The 5,862-nt window shown below is 36.4% G+C and overlaps 2 pseudogenes; both read right to left on the reverse strand.

Annotated features, from left to right (window-relative positions):
* Positions 1–881: 881 nt before the first annotated feature.
* LOC129553071 (S-formylglutathione hydrolase pseudogene) lies at positions 882–1,777 on the reverse strand (annotated as a pseudogene).
* A 1,528-nt stretch (positions 1,778–3,305) lies between these two features.
* Positions 3,306–3,746, reverse strand: LOC129553070 (protein S100-Z-like; annotated as a pseudogene).
* Between the last annotated feature and the right edge of the window lie 2,116 nt (positions 3,747–5,862).

The raw sequence follows: 5,862 nt of genomic DNA on the forward strand, positions 1-5,862 counted from the left end.
CTGTAGCCTGCCAGTGTCCTCTGTCCATGAAGTTCTTCAGACCAGAATTCTGGAGTGGGTTGCCATGCCCTCCTCCTGGGGATCTTCCCAACCCTGGGATTGGACCTAGATCCCTGCATTGCAGGAGAATTCTTTACCATCTGAGCCATAAGGGTAGCCCTTATATGCATATAAATTATACAAAATGACACGTTTTTTACCTAAGAGGATGTCATACAAAATAAAGAAAGAAAGTGAAGTCGTTCAGTCATGTCCAACTCTGCAACCCCATGGACTGTAGCCTACCACGCTCCTCCATCCATCGGATTCTCCAGGCAAGAATACAGGAGTGGGTTGCCATTTCCTTCTCCAATACAAAATAAAGAACAAGCTTTACATTATATAATTTATCAATCAGAATGAATTTGTTGATGTTATGTAGTACATGCAAGTGTGCTCAGTTGCTTCAGTCATGCTCGATTCTGCAATCCTATGGGCTGTAACCCACCAGTCTCCTCGGTCCCTGGAATTCTCCAGGCAAGAATACTGGAGTGTGTTGCCATGCCCTCCTCCAGGGAATATTGCCAGCCCAGGGATCGAACTTTGTATCCTGCAACTCCTGCATTGCAGGCAGATTCTTTACCACTGAGCCACAGGGAAGCCATTTATTACATATATATGTATATGTACATCAATTTTGTATATGTGCTTTGCTACAAAATGCATTTTTAGACTATTAATTTGATGGTAGCATAGTAGTCTGCTGTTTCATGAGTTACTTGTCTATCTCACTATTTTTTTTTCAAGTTTGATATATTTATTCAGAGGATGTTTCAACTACAGAATGAAGCATTTTTAGCAGTATGAAATACAAAGTTTTAAAATTTTATTTCCTCGCAACTCTGTTTATTACAATTTTATAATCCTGAAGAGATTGTCTTATCAGAAATTTTTCATGCATTCAGGTATTTTTCATGATGTCTGATGTGATCAGCAATAAAGGTTGCAATAAAGTAGTAGCTATGATCATAACCCTCTTGTAATCTGAAAACAACAGGGATTTTCTTTTCTGTACAGGCAGCTATGACGTTATCAGGAAGTAACTGTCCATCTGAAAGGAACTCGCCATCTTTCCCTTGATCAATTAGTATATCCAGCTGAGAACCTGGATAGGACTTCACAAGATAGGTAGCATCATTAAGCCTCCCATTTACTTTGATCTGTTCCCAAATATCCAGTAAAGGCTTTTTTGCCCCAACAACAGAGCACTGGGTTGCAAAGTAGAGCAAATGCTGACACAGATTTGTATTTTCTAGGATTCTTCAAAGCACAAATCAGAGCTCTATGGCCTCCCATAGGGTGACCAAAAACAGACATCCTTTGGGGGTCCACTGGGAAACTGTCATTTACGAGTTGAGGAAGCTCCTTCGTTACGGAAGAGTACATTCTATAGTTAGTTTTCCAAAGATCTTCAGTAGCATTGACATAACCCAGCACCAGTGCCAAAGTCCCTGCTGTCCTCTCCTTTTATATTACAGACACAAGGGCTGGTATCTGGAGCAAAAACAACAAGGCCATGTTCTGAAGTAGCTTGATGATAATCAGATTTTGATATAAAATTTTGTTCTGTGCAAGTTAAACCAGACAGCCAATATAGCACAGGGAATTTTCTAGTTTCTGCCTTTGGTGGTAAATAGATAACAAATTTCATTTTGCACTTCAGTTCAACACTGTCATGTTCAAAAACTTTGTGCAGTCTGCCAAAGCACTTGCTGCTGGAAACCTATTTCAATGCCATTCTTCTTCTGTCCAATTTTTACTTGCTTTTTGGTCTATACCAAAGGGTAGATGATCCTCCGGTGGCGGCGGGAAGAGCAGCTGCTTATCTTACTGTTCTAAACTGCTTAGTTATTTCACCAGTATGAAATTAGGATAAATTGCAAAATTAGAATAATTTTGGACAAATAAAATTATTAAAACTTTCACATAAAGTGACAAAATGCTTTAGAGAATGTTGCATCTTTTTTTGTCTCCATCAATAAATTTTCTCCTTAGAAAATTCTTCAACATTCCAAAACCTAATAAGAATTTAGATACAATTGATTATTTATATGGCCTCATTTGTATATTAGATTTTAATTACTTTCAAGTTAATTTGATACGTTAACAGAGTGAGATTATTAGACTATTTCTCCAATTAATTCAAAATGATTAATTGCTCAACACGGTTACAACATATTCTGTTTCTTTAGCTGGCACATTTATTATGCAAGCATTTACCCTGTATTCTAGAATTTATTTTTTTTTTTTTTCACAAGAGCATTTCTATTTTAGCACTTGTTCATTTAGATTACTGAAGAATGCTAATACATTTTCAAATATACTTCTTTGGAAATTATTTTATGTTTGTAGTTATCTTAAACCTCATATATCCTGACCCAATGCTCCTATTATTGATATCTTTCATTAACATTAACTATTATAATAAATTTTGAAATTATTTATAACAGCATTCTTGTTCTTTGTTTACTTCTTGAAAACTTTATTTATTTAAATAAACAATGGCAATAATTTTTATTAACAATTTTATTGAAATTGCTTGGAATTTAGAGATCAAATCTACAATGATTGAAATCTGGATAAGATACTTTAAAAAAAATCTAAAAATTTAGTATCCATATACTTAATTTTTTAATTGATTTCAGGAAGACTTTTTTCCTATATATTCTTTATATTTCTTGATAAAGATTTTACCCCTTATTTTCTCAGTGAGAACATTATTAATTTGATTTGTTTATTCATAATTTTATTTTTTTATTTATTTTTTTTTTGCAAGAACCACTTTATTTCTTTAATAGGATAAATTCAAAGTACAATTGAAGGGTGATGAACATCTGTGAGAAATCTGCTAAGTTCTAGTCTCATTTGAAAGAGCTAATTTTTGTGATGCCCTCTCTTTAACAGACCAAAAAAGCATATAACATTTTTAACTGCAATTAATAGATACATACTACTATATAAAAAATAGGTAAATAAAAAGGACCTGCTGTATAGCACCGGGAACTATATTCAATATCTTTAAAACCTTTATTGGAAAAAAAATTGAAAAAGATACATAAGTATGTATATATACCTGAATATATATGTACACACACACATATATATAGCTGAATCACTTTGATATAGACCTCAAATGAACACAACATTGAAAGCCAACTACACTTCAATAAAAATAGGAAAACTCCATACACATAGGAAAATTCCAAGTTGGGCATACAAGATTTGGAATATTTATTCAAACTCAATTTATTAACGTATCCCTCACCTAATAATCCTAGCAACTGATTATCATACATGCATATTATAACCATAAATGGCATTACTGTGATGATGGCCCTGGAAGGAATAGACAAACAGTAAGTAACTGCGGATATATTTCTGCCTTTAGATTAGCTTACTACTTGTCTTTCCTTTCCTTTCTTCTTCAGTTGTTCTACAAAGTAACCATTACAAGCAACCGTCAGAGCTGCCGCCATGACCACGAATTCATTAAAATCCTCTTCGTTATCCTTGTTGGCATCCAAGTCCTGCATTATCTTATCAACCAACTCGGGATCCTTCTGGCACGAGAGGAATTCCGTGAGCTCTCGCTGCAGGAGCATCTTCAGCTCCCTCTTGTTGAGCTTGAACCTGTCTCCTTCCCTGCAGGAGTAGCGGTGGAAGGTTCTAATCATAATGTCCATGGCAATCTCCAGCTAGGTGGGCATGCTGGCAGCCGAGGGGAGCACTCCAGGGCGGGCCACCAAAGTCGGGGAGAAAACACTGTTCAGCCAACGCAGGGCTCCATCATCAGGTGTTCATACGATTAAATTCTAACCATTTATATCTGGGGCGGGGGGTTGTCTGCCTCAGCACACCCTGTGCCCTGGAGGAGAAGGCGAAGAACTATTCATAATTTTAACTGGCCATTTTAATAACGTTAATTCTTCCAACCCATGAACACAGTATATCTGTCCATTTGTTTGTGTCATCTTCAATTTCATTTACCAAGTCTTATAGTTTTCTGAATACAGGTCTTTTACCTCTGTGTTTAGATTTATTCTTAGGTATTTTTAAAATTTTCAGTACAATTTTAAAAGAGATTGCTTTCTTAATTTATCTTTCTGATAGTTTGTTGTTAGTACATAGAAACGTACCCTTTGACTTTACTGAATTCATTCATAAATTCTAATGTGATTTCAGTGATTTCTCTAGAACTTTCTATAAACAGCATCACCATCTACAAATAGTGATAATTTTACTTCTTCCATCCCAATTTTCCTTTATTTACTTGTTTTTATTTTTTATTTTCTCTTGTAGCTGAATTCTACTATAATATCATTGTTGTCTAAAAATATGCTTAATTTCAATGTTCTCAAATTTATGGGCATTTGTTTTGTGTTCTTGCATGTGTTCTTCTATGGATAATGTTCCATATACTTAAAAACTGTATTCTGCTCCTTTTATTTGGAATGGTTACACACACACAGAGTATATCTAGTCTAGTCTAATGTGTCCTTTAAGGCCAATATTTTCATATTGATTTTCTATATGGATGATCTATATGGATGGGCTTCCCTTGTAGCTCAGTTGGGAAAGAATCCTGCCTGCAATGCAACCCAGGAGACCTGGGTTCGATTCCTGGGTCGGGAAGATCCCCTGGAGAAAGAAAAGGCAACCCACTCCAGTATTCTTGCCTGGAAAATCTCATGGACAGTGGAGCCTGGTGGGCTACAGTTCATGGGGTCGCAACAGTCCATGGGATTGCAAGAGCCAGACACGACTTAGTGACTAAACCACCACCATGGATGATCCATTCCTTGATATAAGTGATATGGTGAAGCCTCCTTCTATTATTACTGTCAATTTCTCCATTTACATGTGCTAATAACCACTTTCTATATTTAGGTGTTCCTATGTTGAGTGTATATACATTACAATTATATGGATCTTCTTGTTGGATCAATCAGTTTATTACTATGTAATATCCCTTGTCTCTTGTTAGAGCTTTGTTTTATTTTTTTTTTATTTTTTTTATTTTACAATATTATATTGGTTGGTTTTGCCATATATTGACATGAATTCGCCCCGGGTTTGCATAAGTTCCCCCTCCTGAATCCCCCTCCCACCTCCCTCCTCCCTTTATCCTCCCTTTGGGTCATCCCCGCACGCCAGCCCCGAGCATCCTATAACATGCATCGACCCTGAACTAGTGATTCGTTTCACATATGACAACATACATGTTTCAATGCCATTCTCCCAAATCATCCCACCCTCACCCTCTCCCACAGAGTCCCAAAGACTGTTCTATACATCTGTGTCTCTTTTGCTGTCTCATATACAGGGTTATCATTTGCATCTTTCTAAATTCCATATATATGTGTTAGTATACTGTATTGGTGTTTTTCTTTCTGGCTTACTTCACTCTGTATAATAGGCTCCAGTTTCATCCACCTCATTAGAACTGATTCAAATGTATTCTTTTTAATGGCTGAATAATACTCCATTGTGAATATGTACCAAAGCTTTCTTATCCATTTGTCTGCAGATGGACATCTAGGTTGCTTCCATGTCCTGGCTATTATAAACAGTGCTGCAATGAACATTGGAGTACATGTGTCTCTTTCAATTCTGGTTTCCTCGGTGTGTATGCCCAGGAGTGTGATTGCTGGATCATATGGCAGTTCTATTTCCAGTTTTTTGAGGAATCTCCACACTGTTCTCCATAGTGGTTGTACTAGTTTGCATTCCCACCAACAGTGTAAGAGGGTTCCCTTCTCTCCACATCCTCTCCAGCATTTATTGCATGTGGACTTTTGGATAGCAGCCATTCTGACTGGTGTG

The sequence above is a fragment of the Moschus berezovskii genome, chromosome 18 (assembly GCF_049115385.1).
Source record: "Moschus berezovskii isolate FMDL1 chromosome 18, NW_MosBer_1.0, whole genome shotgun sequence".
NCBI classification, from domain to species: Eukaryota; Metazoa; Chordata; class Mammalia; order Artiodactyla; family Moschidae; genus Moschus; species Moschus berezovskii.